The following is an 18,204-nucleotide window of genomic DNA, read 5'->3' as shown; positions in this document are numbered from 1 at the left end:
AAGCATATACAACAATAGAAAAGGATAGGAATAAAAAAAATAAAGATAAAAGAACCATCCATTCCAAGAAATCCTAAACAAAATAGCAAACACACATAAAAAAGTTGATCTTATCCAATTCACTTACAAGTTTACAAATAATAAAATAAAATAAAGCGGCAGGTAATAATGCAATACAATTAAGATAAAACTCACTTCAAAAGGAGCTTACTAGATAAGAGTGCTCAAGATCAAGTTTATATACATATAATTAAAATTGTACTTCAGTCATATATAACGCTAAAGTCGTAACATCATGGTTAGGCCATCCTTTTGCATCGTACTACTACAACCCATTCGTGTGGAGAGGGCCTTCCTATCCCTCCCAACATCAATTCAAATGCATGAGCTGCTTTTTTTCTTTTTAACACTCTATATATATATATATATATATATATATTTTGGTGGCATAATTCAAATTACACGAGATTTCTGTTAAAAAAAGATTGATAGAAATAGAATAGTCATTGGAAGAGCAAAAGAGCTAATAAATGTTCTATAGGAGTGTAATTCCGAACCGGTTATAATCAGCTAGAAAACGGTAACAAGGCAAGTTCTTGTTCTTCTTCCTCTTCGGCATTTCGGCCATACACGGCATACACGAATTTTGTGAAGTTTTTGCCAGTGATTTTGGTAGACAAGTTCTTGCTTCTTTTTCTTTTTTGTTTTTCAGTTTTTGTTATTATTAATTTTGCTATTGTGACGTGGGGGCAAAGTGAGATTCAGGTGATGAGAGAAAAACTGCAACAAAATGATGGATTAATTTCATGATTATTTGTATTTAAGTCTCTAATGATTTACTTCCATCCCGACCTTTTCCCAATTTTTTTTTTCTTTCTTTTCAATGAGTTTTTGTTGTGTTAGTTTTTGTTCGAAATAGACAGATCCATAACTGAGATATGATGAGAGAAATTTTGGTCTGTGTTTCTCAACAAACGGATCCAATACTAAGATATGATGAGAGAAATTTCTTCTTTTCAATTTTTTTGTTCTATGCAGACAAGATCTGGATAATCAGTTTCATCCGAATTAATCGAGGTACCGGTTTCAGAGCCAATTATTGAATTTTAATAACCGAGAACTCTGGAGCCAGTTCTCAATTATTGGCCAAAAACCGAGAACTAACTTCGGATTTACACCCTTACTAGTGTTCCACATTCTATGGCCCCTTCATATATAGCTTAGTGTTTAAATTTTCTATGCCAAGATTTATAACTTTTTAACTTATCCCAAAAGAAAAAGAGGTTGAAAAATACTATTTCCTCAGTAATAAATTAATAATAGTTCGTTAATTGTCACAGTACTAAAGCACAATTTCAAATACACGTCGCATAACTTCCATATTTTTTCTCATTAGCGATATGGTTAGGCTGAAATGTCAATTACATGTCATGAGTTCAAAAACAATTTTTCCACTACTAAAATTTATTGTTTTTTCAGCTATGGTATGCTCAAAATTCGACTTTTTCGTCTTAATCGATGCATCCAGCAATAATATTTTGCATTGAAGTTGTTGATAAAAGGATTCATATAGGAAGCCAGAGCAGAAAGTTGAAGGCAATAATAATATGAAAAAGATCTGTCTGACTGTCTGCCTTTAGTACTAATTATTGTCTTTTCGTTGATATTAATTTGCAGATGATTAGGAGGAAAAAAGAATCTGAGATAAGAAAACAACGTACTTCTTTCTTATCCCAAGCAAGCAAGTAACACCACGTTGTACGTACTGCGAGTAATTCAGTCTCTTTAGGTAAGTTTAAAAAAAAAAAAAAAAAAACACACGAAACTTAATTAACACGTGGTCATTTTTAGCAAAACTTTTATCACGCGGTGACACAGAATATACAATAATTAATCTTCTTATTAGAAAGGGACATTCTATAATAACTTAACTCACTAATTAATGCTCTTAATCTTTTTTATTTTTTTTTTATTATTATTGGTATATATAGTAACTTATGCACCATTTATTTCGACATAAAATGATTTTCGTCATAAAATATTTTCGTTGAAATCATTTTTAAAAAAAATAATTTTCTCAAAAATATTTTCCAGCGTTTGGTTCGCACGAAAAAATTACGAAAAGTGAAAATACAATTGTTGCCGGAATTCGGCAACGTCTGGTCGTCGTTACCGGATTCCGACCGAACTCCTCCGGATCCGATCAGATTCGGCCGGATCCCGGCCATTTTGGCCAGATCCTGTCAGATCTGGCCGAATTCTGGCCAGCTTCTGACCATGGTCGGATTTCGGCTAGTTTCGGCCGGAATCTGGTCCATCGACATCTGGCGACGGTGGCCGGATGTCGCTGGATTCCGACAATCGGATATCAAACGTGCATAGAAGGACGGAAAGTTTAATTTCGGAAAACGATTTACAGTTTTTAAAACTGTAAATCGTTTTCCAAAAATTAAAGAAGCTTTTACGATCAAACTGAAAATGATATACGTTGACCATTATTTTCGCCCCTATTAAACACAGTAAAATACCGAAATCATTTTACGCCGAAACAAATGGAGCATTAATCATAAACCTTATATTAGAGTCATTCTAATCTATAATGGACTTGGTTTGGGTTGGATTTGTAATTTTAAAATAATGATTTGAGTTAATTACTTGTCTTAAAAGGTTAAGCTTACAAAAAAATAATAATTTTAATAATTTTTAATCAATAGATAGTTTAACACTCTCCTTCACGTATGAGTTTAAACTTTATTTTTAATAGATGAGCTCAACATGTGCAATATTTAATTGAATATGGGAGGTAAATGACGGAGTCATAAATCGCAGTTTAATCTTTAAAACCGTATGTTTTTAAAAGCGCACCTCATTCCTAACTTTGGATTTGAAAACATAATTTTTTTTTTTTTATATATTTTTTAAATTTTAATTTTTGAAAATTACCTTTGGTATGCAAATTACAATGACAAACACAACTTACTCACTTTATACATATATATATATGGAAAAACTTCATTTATAATCCCTGATCTTTTATCACTTAAACTTAAAAAAAAAAAAAAAAAATGTTAATTTAGAGTATCCATCTTACAATTTTTTTACAATTTCAACCCTCTGTTAGAATTTTCTGTTAAATCTTGTCAAAATCCCAAAATACCCCTCATTTTTAGAGGAAAAAAAGGGGAAAAAATTTCAAAGATTTAAGTATTGGTCAAAATTTTAAAAAAAAAATTGTAAAAATATCAATGCGTGAATCATTGAAACTTTTTATAATTTTTTTTTTTTTTAAAAAAAAGCATGAATATTTTTAAAATTTTGAGAGGATTTAATAGAAAATTTTAACGGATGGTTGAAATTAAAAAAAATAAAAAATAAAAAAATTGAAACATTGATACCTTAAATTGATACTTTTTAAAATTTGATTAATTAATTATAAAAATAATAAAATATCAAAAATTATAAGTTATTTAATTTTTTTTTTCTACATTTATACAGGTGTCTTTCCATGTTGATTGTTGAACCCTTTTTTATCTCGTTCTATCGCGCTTCTAGAGTAAAGCGACTTGACGCAGTGGTCTGCGAAACGACTTGAAAGCAAACGGTAGCCGGGAGTGGAGCGCGCAATTAATTGCGGTCGTATAGAATATCAGTCAAACTGACCATTTGATTGGTTAAGATTTTTTAATATAGTTGTGTAGTCATACGTGGACTCAACCATGATTTTATGTCGCGCGAGCAAAAGGCAAATTTGACCAAAACACATTCATCCACGATTAGTAATTTCAAATCTCATTTCTATTTTATTGGTTTGATAAGGTATTAAAATAAATATATGTTTTGGTGAAATTGGATAGAGCACAACAAGGCTGGCAGGCATTTGATCTAGAGAAGAAGAAGATGAGGAGGAGGAAGAGGAGACGGAGGATGAGTATCCTAATTTTTTATTTTTTTTATTTTTATTTATTTTTTATTTTAGTGTTGTTTAAGTGTTCAAACGACACTAACAGTAAATGACACTAGTTTTACTATTCAAACAACACTAAATAATTAGTATCATTTGAATATAAGCGACTCTAATTAATGTCATTTAGCGTTGTAAATAGCGCTAATCTAGGTTAAAAACACTATGGTTAGCAATACTTAAAAAAATAAAACTATTCAAGTGACACTAAATGAATAGTACTATTCAAGTGACGCTAAATGAATAGTCCATTCAAATGAGAAAGAAAGAGGATTTTAGGGTTTGAAGACAAATGAGTTTTGCAAGAGGAATTCAGAAGAATTTAAATAGACTTTCAATCCATTATGAGAGGGTGGGTTGGTACGTTGGGATTTAAGGAAGTTAGGTTCAAACTGATTTGGACATAAATTATTTTACAATCCAGGGAAAGTGAGTAAAGTAATAGAGGTTTATTTTCAACCCTAAACCTTAGTTTTAAGAAAAAGTAAGAAATGCTAGATGGCGACGAAAAGGAAGATGGAGGATATTCTTGCAAGAAGATCGTGCTCGATTTATCCCTGAGAAAAGTCCTAAGCAAAAGAGGCTGGCGTTCAAGGCAATTGTAGAGAGGGGTTGAGTGGGGCAATCATGCTGAGAGGGGTTGATCGCAAGAAGTACAACCTAAGCTCGAGGGGTTAAATAGAGCACAAAACAGAAAAGGAAAAAGGAAAAATGAAAGGAAAATGAAAATCAAAAGTAAAAGTATAAAGAATAAGACAATGCAAACGTTCTCTCTTTTCTAGAGAGAGAAGTTCTTAACTTTCTAGAGAAAGAGAGCTACTGTTAGAGTCGTGTTCGTCGGGGGAGGGAGGCTTTTCGCCTCCTTCCTCCCGATCTTTTGTCCTCCAAGCTCATGCTTTAGAGGTTTTTGTCCCTCCCTGGCTTCACCAGTGGAGTTTGATTTTTCTCCCTACCATTAGGGTAGGGAGTTTAGTTCCCCCGAACTTGGTTTCGGTGGTGTTGTTGTTCTTCCGACTCTTCGGGGTTGGGAAGTTCTTTTTTTTTTTTTTTTTTTTTTTTTTTCTGCTTTCTTTGGTTTTTCTTTTTTGTTTTCCGGCATGAAACTTCCTGTGTGTTGTTGGTTTGGTTCCGGTTGTTTTCTTGAGTCCTCGGTGGTTTTCGTTTTCTCTGGCTGTGTTTTTTCTGTTTTATTTTGAGTGCCAGATCTGTGCGTTTCCACCGGTGTTATCCTGTCACGCGCTTCGCAGTCGCTTCCGCCGTCATCCTTCGGTCTGATTGTCACAAACGGAGGTCGCGTCGTTATTCCCTGACCGGCGCGTGGCCTGCACGCACTAGGAACTTGGTTCCTGGTTTGGCGCGTGAGGGCTGTGCTTCGCTCCTTCGACCTTCCTTGTGGCTGTTTGGTGGTGGTCCGTGGTGGTTGGGTGTTGTTGGAGTCTCGGGATATGGCGCGTGTGTCGCACGCGCCGACTCAGGCAGTGACTGGCCCTTTCTGGCGATGGCAGTGGAGTTTTTTGTTTGGATTGTATATTCTGTCTTTTCACAGTGTATCTTTGCAATGAGCTAATATTGTATAGGCTTTTAGGTGGCTTTATGCTAGATCAGGCCTCTTATCTTTAGTTGGGTTGTGCTTCATTGTATTGAGAGGTCCATTTTGTATGTTCATATAATATTAGACCGTTGTAATTGATAGCTGCTTTAAGTCGGGGTTTCCCCTGACTTTGTGGGTAGAGATTCTTTATCTCTACTCACTGCCATGGCCTTCGGCCTGTGTTTCCGCCTTTAGGGCGGTGTTAACACCTTCTGTTGTATTTATGTAGACCTTTTGGTCTCTTGTAATCTTGTGTAATCTTTTTTGGGACTTTTATCGAGCAATGAAGGTGAAGTTTACTGTTAAAAAAATAAAATAAAATAAAATAAGAAAGAAAGTAGACCGCATATATAAGCCAACCAGATTTAAAGTTCTACAGTAACATCGATCCAATGTTTTCTAGATTAGTGTTTTTATGAAAAAGATATATATAATATGTCAGATAGAGAATGGTTTTACAATAAAGGAATTTGTTTTCAAAAGAAAGCATGTTACGAAAGAGATTTATGAAAGAAATTTTCGAGACAATAATTTTTCTAGTAAAATGATTTTATGTTTTCAAAAAAATGTTAAAGTAGTGTTCACAAAAAAGAGTTTTCAGAAATTGATGCAAATTAAAGGTTTCCGCAAAGTAGTTCTTATGTATATGGAGGAGGAGTTATAAAATGTTCACTTATAGAGCTGTTGACTCATCATTCCCCAGTAAATGTTGTTTACAAAGAAAAGAAGTACAAGACCAGACAACAGAGATATGGAGCTTGAGCTAATTAAGCAATAGTAAAGTAAAAGGTCTAAAGTATGATGTGATTTTATGTAGATTTGTATAGTTATTAGTTAGGAGGATTGTTATGTAAATAATGATTTGACAAGATGTTTAAATTCTCACAGTAATATACAGTTGATTAAAGCTCTGATGAATTTAATTGTGTGTATAAAACAGAAAAGTTTTAAATTTATTCGTTGCTCAAGTTTTATGGTTTATATACTTGTTGTATTTCCACCGCAAAATGATAGAATAATATACTTAAAAGTCAAAGAAATAGAGTAGCATGTATGTCCAAATAGTGATTTATATTATGCATTATTATCCTGGGTGTTACAATTTTAGGAAATTTAGTTGAAATCTGATTCCATTCCGGTTTGGAAATTTGGTCATTCTTTTGGTGACACATTCCATTCCAATTTTTTGTATTCTTTGTAATATACTCTTTCTTATTCGTAAATCATCATTATTCCGCGCGACATACCAAATGTACCCTAAATAATTTGATACAAGGTGTGAAAAAAGTAATGACTATTAAGTTACATTACATTTGTATGACATTTAAATTTCTGTTTAATTGTTTATTTATTTTAATGAATATATCAATTAACATTTTTTAAATTATTTTTAAGATAATAGTGTAAATAGGACTAACGTTTCTCTATGTATTTTACGTTACATTTAGTCTTCTTGATCACAAAGATTTTGGCTGTATATTAGACAATCGTGAAGGGAAGATGGAGATATAAATTTGACGTTTTAATGTATATATATATATAGTACCATCAAATGGATCTCGATCATGTCCTTATCTTTGATTGCGTGCAAAAACATTTCACATGAACCCTAATTCTTTGAAAGGCTAGCTAGCTCTTGGTCCACAATGGTTTATGGATTGAGACTTAACGTAATATATATATATATATATATATATATATATATATATATATATATATATATATATATATATATATATATATATATATATATATATATATATCCGTTCTATTCACTTGCTGACCTTCAAGTTTTCTCTATTACTAAATCAAATCATAATTATTGATATATCTACATCTTTCTTACATTTTTCTTAAAAAAAAAATTAATTAATTAATTAATTAATTATTGACATGTGTCCTGATTTAGTATTTTTTTTAAGTGATCATGCTCCTTTAAACTTAAAATGGTTAGGCCTAATTAATAAGAGAAATGCTATTTTTAGATATTTTGAAAAATGAAGCTGATTAGACTACTATGTATATAAATGATTGATGTAATATAAAATTTGAAAATATTTTATAGAAAAGTGAAAAATTTTTGTTTTGTAGTGAGTTTTTTTATTTGAATAGTAATAAAAAATTATTGATGTGATGTAAAAAGTATAAAAAAGTTGAAATGTTTTTGATTTGATTTTTTTTGAGAGAAGTGAAATAGAAATTGAAATTGTTTGGATCGGTTAGGAAACAAGCTAATGGACTAATTAAAGCGAATCTTCTTCCCCAAAAGATGCTCGTCTTTAATAGATGGGCCCCAGTGATTCGTACAGTTTATGAATTATGATATTGTAGTTGTGTATCACGTTGTAGTACTAGGTAGCCCACAATGGCCTTTGAATATTCTCGGTTTCCGCTAAATTATTGACATGGGATGAGTCATGTCCGAACAATTAATCCTCTGCACACGTACTCTCTCAAATAAAAAATCATTTTCAAGACATTACGTCACATTAGCTTTAACGTGACGGGAAAAATTAATAGGGCGATTTATAGCATTATTTATAATGTTCATTTGTTTAAGGGGTGTATTGGGTTTGAAATTATTGCTCGGAATAATGAGAATTTTGTTATGGTTACGCGAAGTGTTTCCTAACATCTACGTGTTGATCCGACAGTGGCCGAGTCGTGGGCAGCCCTCCATGCTGTTTTGTTTTGCAATTAAGGACAAATTTAGTTGTCCACTTTCTAGCAAAAGCGCATGTCACAAATTTAACATGGTCGGAAAAGATTCATCCATAACAAGCTACAGTAGACTCAAGGACATCAAAGTCAAAAAGGTTTTGCATCTCTCTTAGTCTAATAGATTTTTAAACTCATCCATTTCGAACCTAGCATTTACGGTAAAAAATACCATAGGCGTGCGGAAGAGGCCATGGGGCCGATGCGCGGCTGAGATCCGTGAAAAAAAACCAGGGTCTGGCTCGGGACGGTCAACTCGGCGGAGGACCCGGCCAAGGCCTATGATGCCGCGGGGGCCCAAGGCGAAGATCAATTTTTCGATGACAGGTACTCAAATGACCGATTTTCGGGTCCGAGGCGAGAGGAGGGTTTCGATTCAACGACATGCGGCAAGGCCGTGGGGTTGATATGCTGCCAAGATTCGAGATCTGTGGAAGAAAACCAGTGTTTGACTCGGGACGTTCGACTCGGTAGAGGACGCGGCCTGGGCCTTACGACGCCGCGGCGTTGTCGCTACGGGGGCCCAAGGCGAAGATCAATTTCTTGATGACTGGCTCTCAAATGGCCGATTTTTGGGTCCGAGACGAGGGCAGGGTTTTGGTTCAGCGATACGCGGCGAGGCCGACGATAACAACGACGGCATTTGAGATAGATGGGTTTAAAAAAATATTAAACTAATAGAGATGCAATTTTAAAAATATAAAACTAAGAGAGATGCAGAACCTTTTTAACTTTGGTGTCCTTGAATCTACTGTAGCTTGATGGGAAAAAAGGCAAATACAAATATGGGAAATGCTTGCCAAACTGGGCACTCTATCTTGTATCTTTGACATTGTTTGTTAAGGAACAAGTTATTCTTTCTCTTTGAAATCAAAGCAGAAAAATTAGTAGTCTTTGTTGTCAGGTATTAGTAAAATATGGATAAATTTCAGAAAGAGGCCTCTCCCAACGGATACAATAATACCTCTTTTAAAATGAGCTATAATAGGAATCTCTATAAAATAATTAAGATGATAGGTGTTTTATAATATGTCATAGTATACAACATAAATATTGTGAAAAAATTGAAATGACTTCTAAAAGTAAAGTGTGTGCATAAGTGTCAACAAAAATTAAAGTACAGAGGAAAGTAAATGACACAGATATTTTTGTTGACGAAGTGAAAACTCAGTTAAGAGAAAAACCACTCCGGGGCAGCCAAACTCAGAAATTCCACTATTCAGAAGACAAAGCTAGATACAAGATAGTAACACTCACATGTACCGATGCAGTGGTCGTACCTTGATCTCTGACGTGTAACCCAACACGAACGCTTCCCAACCAGGTTCACCTACTTGAAGGGGTCTTCAATGAAACTCCTTACCTTAGAGCCGACCTCTAAGATAGACTTCGGTTTACAGCACAACACACTTGAAAAACGGCTTCAGAAGAGATATCACGTCTTTGAGCTCTAATGGAATTCACACCGAATTCTTGCAGCTCTAAGTGCCCAGAGGCCCCTATCTATAGACTGGGGGTCAGAATGGGCGTCAGGGAAAATAAGCCTGTGAGCCGTCCGGACGGTGGACCATGACCGTCTGGACGGACAACTGTGCGACAGGATTTTTTGAAATTTTCACTGAGAAATTTTTCCTGTATAAGAACATCGTCCGGACGGGATGGCTCGATTGTCCAGACGGACGCACGTCCGCTGCAAGTAATTTTCATAACAGGCTTCGCGCGTCCAGACCAAGGGGCAGGAGCGTCCGGACGGCTAAACTTCAACACGCAATTTCCATATCTGATACACGTGCGTTCGGACCATAAGGGGAAAACGTCCGGACGGTTGAAGTCGAATCGTCAGTTACCATATACGATGCACTAGCGTCCGGACCACAGCTGTTAGATGTCCGGACGGTTCATTTTGAACTGCGATTCTTGTCTTATAGAGATACGCGTCCGGACGGGATACCACATCGTCCGGACGGTTGATTGATCTTCCCTTTCTTGAACTTGGAAAGAATCAGTGAACCGTTCGAGAACTGATAGGCGTCTGGACGTGCTGTTGAAACGTCCGGACGGAGCAAGCTGACACAGAAGCTTCTCGATACGATTTAGGTGTCTGGACGAAAGAAACACGTCGTCCGGACAGATGATGCTTGTCTGTCTGACGTCCGGATAGATGGAACAGTAGACAGATGGGCGTCCGGACGGGATGACACATCGTCTGGACGGCTGACAGGGAACTTTGAAATTCTTCTGACTTCCCTCTGAATAGTAGAATCCTTGTTTGCAGCATCCTTACATATAAGTAATTTTGTCCAAACACAAAATTAGGCCAAAATACTAACATATTGTAATTAAATATGATGAAAATTCCTAAAAATATTATATTCCTCACAAATGTCTAACCGTAAAAAAAGTTACATGAGATGAAAACTTATGAGAAGCATATGTGTTTTTATAATAGTAACATAGTTGGATGAAAAATTTATTAAAAAAAATATGTACTTCTCAAATATTATTAAAAAAACAACATATGTATTTCTTATATGTTCAAAAATACAAGACAATTTTATAAATAGATGTTTAAAAAAAAATTATTTCAACCTAGATTCGGTTTAGAGGAATTAAAATTACATCCTTATGATCTATATACTTAATCATGAACAGAAATTTTTTACAAATTAAATTATAAAAACTCCTATATCCAAGCTTCTTAAAATTGACATGTGCTCGATCTTTAAGCAAGTAAAAAATAATTGTTTGTTATTAATGATATTAAAAGAGCATAGAAAAAACGCATGCTTTAAAAATAAAAAATAAAAAAAAAAAAAAAAAAACTTTTATAACACTATTTTAACTACAGAATTTCTACGTTGGAGTTTCTAAAATCCAATTTATAAGGAATTTTTGTCCATATCTAATTATGAAAATGCATGCACGTGAATGTCACAAAATGGACACATCCATGAATACATATGACAGCTAATATGCACGGTTGCGTACTCTTCGACAAAGGATTGGACGCAGACATCACGCGAATCGCGTGCTTTAATCGATTCTTTGAAGCACGTTTTTCACCTTCATCTTCAAATTACTGATAAATTAATAATTGTTCGTATTTTAACTTATCCCAAAAAAAAAAAAAAAAAAAAAAGGTTGAAAACTACTATTTAATTTGCTCAGTAATAAATTAATAATAGTTCGTTAATTTTCACAGTAATAAAGCACAATTTCAAATACACGTCGCATAACTTCCATATTTTTTTCATTATTTTTTCTCTTTAGCAATATGGTTAGGCTGAAATGTCAATTACATGTCATGAGTTCAAAAACAATTTTCCCACTCCTAAAATTTATTGTTTTTTAAGGTTTGGTATGCTCAAAATTCAGCTTTTTCGTCTTGAAAGATTGTTACTCGATTATATATATGTGTTGAGTTTCGCATGCATGCAGCAATAATATTTTACGTTGAAATTGTTGATAAAAGGATTCATATATAGGAAGCCAAAGCAGAAAGTTGAAGGCAGTAATATGAAAAAGATCTGTCTGCCTTTGGTACTAATTATTGTCACATCAAACTAATTAATGCTCTTAATCTTTTTTATTTTTTATTTTTTATTATTATTGGTATATATACAGTAACTCAGTAACTTTTAATGTTTCCACGTGGGATAACGTAAAGCGATCGACTTTGTTGTAAAGCGAAGTGATTTACTCACACGTAAGCAATGGCAGTCGGAAAGAGTAGGGCTTACGAGGCCTACATGGACTATCAATAAAATCTTTACTTTTTATTTTAACAGGCAATATGAGTCATCATATATTATTAAGAGAAATGCTACAATTCCCACCACCATCCCACCCCAATCCCACCAACACTAAAGTGATTTTACTTTTTTATTTAATAAATCAATTTTCAACTTCTTACACTTAGGAGTGGTGGGATTGAGGTGGGATAGTGGTGGGAATTGTAGCATTTCCCTATTATTAAAGAACGCTCGAAAGTAATTATAAAAAATAGAAGTACAAGACTTCATATACCCTAAGCTAGAGAAATCTGACTTAAAACAATTATCTAAACAACACACAAAATTACATGAACAACATTTGAGCCGCTCTTTACATTTAAGCACAATCTGAACAAATAAAAAGAGAGCTAATCTAGTTACTATGCCAACAAATAGTCCAATAACAATTAAGCATTACAAATGCAGACTTTGAACAGAAAAACAAACAAAAAACCCAAACAAAAACCAACGAAACCAGCTTCGGGAAAAAGCTGTCACCGACACCCGCGTGTGTAAACACAGGCCTTCACCGGGGACCTCCTTCTGCAGCAGACGACCACCGAAACCACCGATCTCCAACGATCTCCACCATAAAGAGGAGCGTATCATGAAAGACCCAGCCAAAGAACACAGATCTGGTTCTAAAGAAGACATCAAAAAAGCACAGCTAAAAAAACTCGCCAGAGACACACCAAAAAAAAAAGCAACTCCCCAACACAGACGTACCGCGTAGCCTTCTGCCAGGAAAACCAACAGAAAAAATCACAAGGAAAAACTAAAAAATAACCTTCATAGCCCTAGAAGGACTAGGAGAATATCAACCATCACCGGATCTAGTTCGGAGGAACAAAACTCCCTAGAAGGGATAGAAGGTAAACCAAAGCAAAGAAAACAGGAAAAAGCATAAAGGAAATGAGAGAGGAGAGGAGAGGAGAGAAGATACCCTTCCCTCCTCCCTCACCGACTGCACGAAGAAGAAGGATATCAAGAGAGAGAAGAGAGGTTTTGAGAGAAGAAGGGATAAACAAAATAAAATAGTTATGAGATTATTTCAACTTAATCATAAACCTTATATTAGAGTCATTCTAATTTATAATGGATGTGGGCCTATTTGGATTTATAATTTTAAAAAGTAATTTAAAAATATCGATTTGAAACACAGTTAATTGCTTGTCTTAAAAGTTTAAGCTAATAGAAAAAAATGTAAATTTAGTTATTTTAATCAATATATAGTTTAACAGTATTATTTCTCACATGTAGGCTCAAACTCCGTTTTTAATAGGAGATGCTCAACACGTGCAATATTTAATTAAATATGAGAGGTAAATAACGGAGCCAAAGTTCGAACTTATGACATTTGACTTTGATACCATGTTAAATCACCACTTAACCTAAAATATTAAGCTTTATAGGAAGAAGTAAATTTAATAATTTCGATCAATATTTTAACAAGTGCCAAGTAAAAAATGTTAAAGCATTTTCATAATTATATGTATATATATTTATTTTGTGTCTTGGAAATGTTTTAAAATGAAGGTGTTAAAGAGCATTAAATGAAGATAGTCCCACATGAAAAAAATAAAAAGTGTAGTTAGCATTTATAAGGCACTACACACTTTAAGCATTTAAAGTAATGCTTTGGTGTATGCACTTACGTGCATACTCTAATACGGTCCGAAGCACCGGACGCAAGCGAGTGGCAATGGGACACTAGTAGCACTTTGACGGTGCACTTGGCACAAAACATCGAAACTCGGAGCGATCTAATCATGACTTTTCAATTTTGGATGGTCATGATAAATCGATCCGGTGGTTTGATCTAAACCATATGATGCTTCTTAGGTAGATCCAATAGTTGGATTTATTGGACCATCATTAAAATAAACTGTAAGGTCAAATCACATTTGATCTACCGGTTGAGATTAATTAATAACGATTTAATAGTTATTATTAAATAATCATTGATAGTTATTTAATCTGATGGTCAAAATTAAGTGTCTGTTAAAATAGCAGTTATGACTGTTACTTAAATAGTTATATGCAGTTATAAATATAATACAGAAGTAATTGCTGCTGTCCTGTTATTTAACAAAAGATAACAAAATTTCTTTGATCTTCAGTGTTTTCTGATAACTTCTGTATTTTTAAAATTATAAAAGTCTCTATCTGTCTCTTGATATAATAGAAAAATCTGAAAGTGTTCGGGTTTAATTTTCATTTGTGCAAAAATGAATTAAACAAACAGAGGATTCTGGACTCCATTGTATTCTGGAGAAATATTTGTTGTAACTCTTTGCATACATTTATGGTGGGGGCAAATGATTTCTTAAGGAAAGCGACGTTGTAACGCGCCTTAGGAGCATTTCATTTTTCTGTTTTCTTTTATTTTTTCTAATAAAAAATTTCAATTTAGTCTTTAAAATTAACCGCGCGTCTTTAAAAGCGCACCTCATTCCTAACTTTGAATTTGAAAAACACAAATTTTTTTTTTTATATTTTTTAAAATCACCTTTGGCATGCAAATCACAATGACATGCAAACGCAACTAATTACTCACTGCTTTTTTTTATTATTATTTATTTATCTATATATAAAAAAACTTCATTTATAACTCATAATTTTTTATCACATTTGTAATTAAGAACTTAAACTTTAAAAAGTGTCAATTTAGGATATCCATCTTTCAATTTTTTTCAATTTCAATCATCCGTTAGAATTTTCCGTTAAATCTTGTCAAAATTCTAAAATATCCCTCATTTTTGTAGAAAAAAAAAAGGAAAAAATTGAAAAGATTTAGGTGTTAGTCAAAATTTAAAAAATTTACAAAAATATCAATGCGTGAATCATTTAAACTTTTTATAATTTTTGTTTTTTTTTTTTTTTTTAAAATCATTAGTATTTTGAAAATTTTGAGACGATTTAATGAAAAATTCTAACGGATGGTTGAAATTAAAAAAAATTGAAAGATTGATACCTTAAATTAATATTTTTTAAAATTTGAATACTTAATTATAAAAATAATAAAATATCAAAAATTATAAGTGAATTTTTTTTTTTTTTTTTTTTTTTTTTTTCTACATATATACTGTTGTCTTTCCATTTCCATGTTGAACCCTTTTTTATCTCGTTCTTTCGTGCTTCTAGAGTAAAGCGACTTGACGCAGTGGTCTGCGAAACGACTTAAAAGCAAACGGTAGTCGGGAGTGGACCAATTAATTCCGGTCTTATAAAATATCAGTCAAACTGACCATTTGATTGGTTAAGATTTTTTAAGATAGTTGTGTAGTCATACGTGGACTCAACCATGATTTTATGTCGAAGCAAAAGGCAAATTTGACCAAAACACACTGATTGACGGATAGTAATACGATATGTTTATAATTTTTTTTTTGTATAATTTTAATAATTATTTTAAGATCAATTATTGAATATATGGGACTCAAATGTAGAAAAATAGATCTATCGGTTAATTTTTAAAAAAGTTATTAGAGTTATACAAAAGTTGTGTCAAGAGTTATAAAACAATCATTTCTTATATGCTAATTATCTCATCTATGAGAAATGATCCCTACACTCATTTCTCACAACAGCCCCACAACAAACTGATGTGGTTGGTAATATTTTATTATTTTTTTACAAAAAGAAAACAAAAAAAAACAAAAGAAATAATAAAATATTACCAGCCACGTCAGCTTGTACGTTGTGAGGCTGTTGTGAGAAATGAGTGTAGGGATCATTTCTCCTCATCTATTATCTCAATTTTTAGATATGGTAGTGTCATTAGTCTTTGGATCAGTCTTTATTAAAAGAATAAACAGAATTTAAAGATTGATGGTCATTGTCACATCAATCCAATAATGAGAAATGAATATTTAGAATTACTCATAGCTGTTAATATTTATCGTAAAAAGTTGCAAATTCGTCTGACCGAAAAGTTTGGATAAACTTCAGGAGCATTTTAGGAAGAGTGGTAGGATTATTTTTTATGTAACCCATACCAAATTGAACTGAATTCATATTCAAGCAAGTTTGACATGGATTATGAGAAGAAAAAAAAAATAAACACATTAAAGGACGAGAATTAGTTTTTGTAGGAGTTCTTTTAGTGCCAAATAGGGGGTGCAAAGTTATAATTGAACTGAATTCCAGAATTTTCAAGATTGCAAATGGGCTTTAACCCAGAAAATTTAGTTATGGTATTGACTATTGAGAATAAAAATATGTTTTCTGGTAAGTTGCTGGTTAGAGTTTGTATGCGCATAGTTATATACGATAGCTATTTCTTATGTATACGGATTATGATTTTTTCACAATCACTTATCTGAATTCTTTTAAATTCAAGCAGACAATTTGAGAGTATAATATATATCTACAATAGTTCTACATTGGTTTATTCATACTTTTAGCAATGAGAAATCGATAATTCAGTTTCCTTGGTTTTATCCACGGAATTTTGCAGTAGCTGTAGTTCAAGTCATGCCCTCTAGAAAAGAAACCCTCAAAAAGATTTGACACCTAGCTTGCTGAAAAGACATATAGATTTTTTATTTTTATTTTTTTTTTAAAAAAATGTTTTATATGAATTGATTTACTCATTGGTAACATTAGTTTTGATCCTAGATGCTACTTGTGATCCTAGATGCTACTTGTAAAAAATTCTGTTAAAAAGGCTTCTTTCTTTTTCTTTTCTCTTTTTTTTAGGCTTCTTTCTTCTTTTTTTTTTTTTTTTTTTTAAAACAAATTGAAAATCGTTCGATGAATGATTGCTATATTGAGAAAGATACATTCAATACCGTGTGTGATGAATGATTGCTATATTGAGAAAGATACATTCAATACCGTGTGTGTGTGTTTCAATCGTTCGATGAATGATTGCTATATTGAGAAAGATACATTCAATACATACACATACATTCAATACCGTGTGTGTGTGTTTTCAAAATATGAAAAATCATTGAGGAGAACTAAGAGCACGTTTAGTTTGTAAGAATAGACTCAGAAATAGAATATGTTGGTTTATTTTTATTGGCTACATTTTGATCGATAAAACTACTTCCATATCAGGGACTTCTATTTTAGGGACTGTTATAACAGGGACACCGTAGTTCCAGAAGTTTTATTGCAGAATATATTTTCCATTATGAAAAGCTCGGCTGAATAAGAAAGTATATGCGCAGAATAATCACTGAGAAGGCAATATTCTGAAAATCTCAAAATTTTGGAGATTTTGCAGCTTAGAAAGTTGGTTTTCCCTTCAGCCCGTCTAGACTCCAAGATGCCAGACTCCGAACGCTCAACACCGAGAGCAAAAGTCTTATGAAGGTTCGGACGGCCCAGCAGACGCGAGCCATAGAGAGCATCTGTCTGCTGGGCCGTCCGGACACAAATGCAATGAGTGCGGACGTTGGAAGTACTTTGCGCAACTGTCTAATCATGCTTCTGTTTTTGCTTGAAGTTTTAGTTGCAGATCCGGACTCTAGAGATTAGGTTCAGATGTTGCCTAGAGAAATCAGATTTTATGTAAAATTAGGTTTTTCATAGCCTATTTAAAGGGGCTCCTAGGCTGTTGTTTTGTAAGAAATTCAGTGTAGAATTATGAGTGTGCTAAGAGAGGGTGTTTAGACAGAAATTGTAATATTTGCTAACTCTCTTAGAGTTTTGTGTGTGATTTGATCAACAATTTAAGTCTACCTTAGGGAGGAGTTCTAAGTTAAAAGAGTTTATTAAAGAACCCTTCAGACAGATGGTCTGGTTGGGAGACGCTTAAGTATAAGTATGTGTTAGAGTTTAAGGTACGACTACTACAATGAAATTTGTGAGTATGACTGTCTTATAACTAGCTATTTCTTCTTAATAGTAGATTTCTTGTGTTTGGCTGCCCTAGAACGATTTTTCTCTTTGTTTAAAGCGTTTCCACTTCGTCACAAAAATATCTATGTTTTCTTATTTTTCGCACTTTAAATTTTGGTTGCATGTTTGGTTAATGACACACACACACACACATTAGGAGTAATATTTATTTTTCCAAATAACGATTAGTTATTTAGTTGCGCCATCATTATTGAGAATAACTACTCTTTAGGAATAGCTATTACCCTAAAATGAGGAATAACTATTCCTCTAAAAAAATCATACTGAATAGGTATTCCTCCATGAGTGAA

At 33.2% G+C, this 18,204-nt stretch overlaps 1 non-coding gene across 1 annotated transcript; it reads left to right on the top strand.

Moving 5' to 3' along the window:
• Positions 1-758: 758 nt before the first annotated feature.
• Positions 759-837, top strand: LOC133872106 (small nucleolar RNA Z199). The gene has a single exon (XR_009900955.1). It is a non-coding gene; the product is annotated as a small nucleolar RNA Z199 (small nucleolar RNA).
• Positions 838-18,204: the final 17,367 nt, after the last annotated feature.

This window comes from Alnus glutinosa, chromosome 6, assembly GCF_958979055.1.
Source record: "Alnus glutinosa chromosome 6, dhAlnGlut1.1, whole genome shotgun sequence".
NCBI lineage: Eukaryota > Viridiplantae > Streptophyta > Magnoliopsida > Fagales > Betulaceae > Alnus > Alnus glutinosa.
The sequence above is the reverse complement of the archived record's forward strand: the minus strand, read 5'-3'. Positions and strand labels throughout refer to the sequence as shown.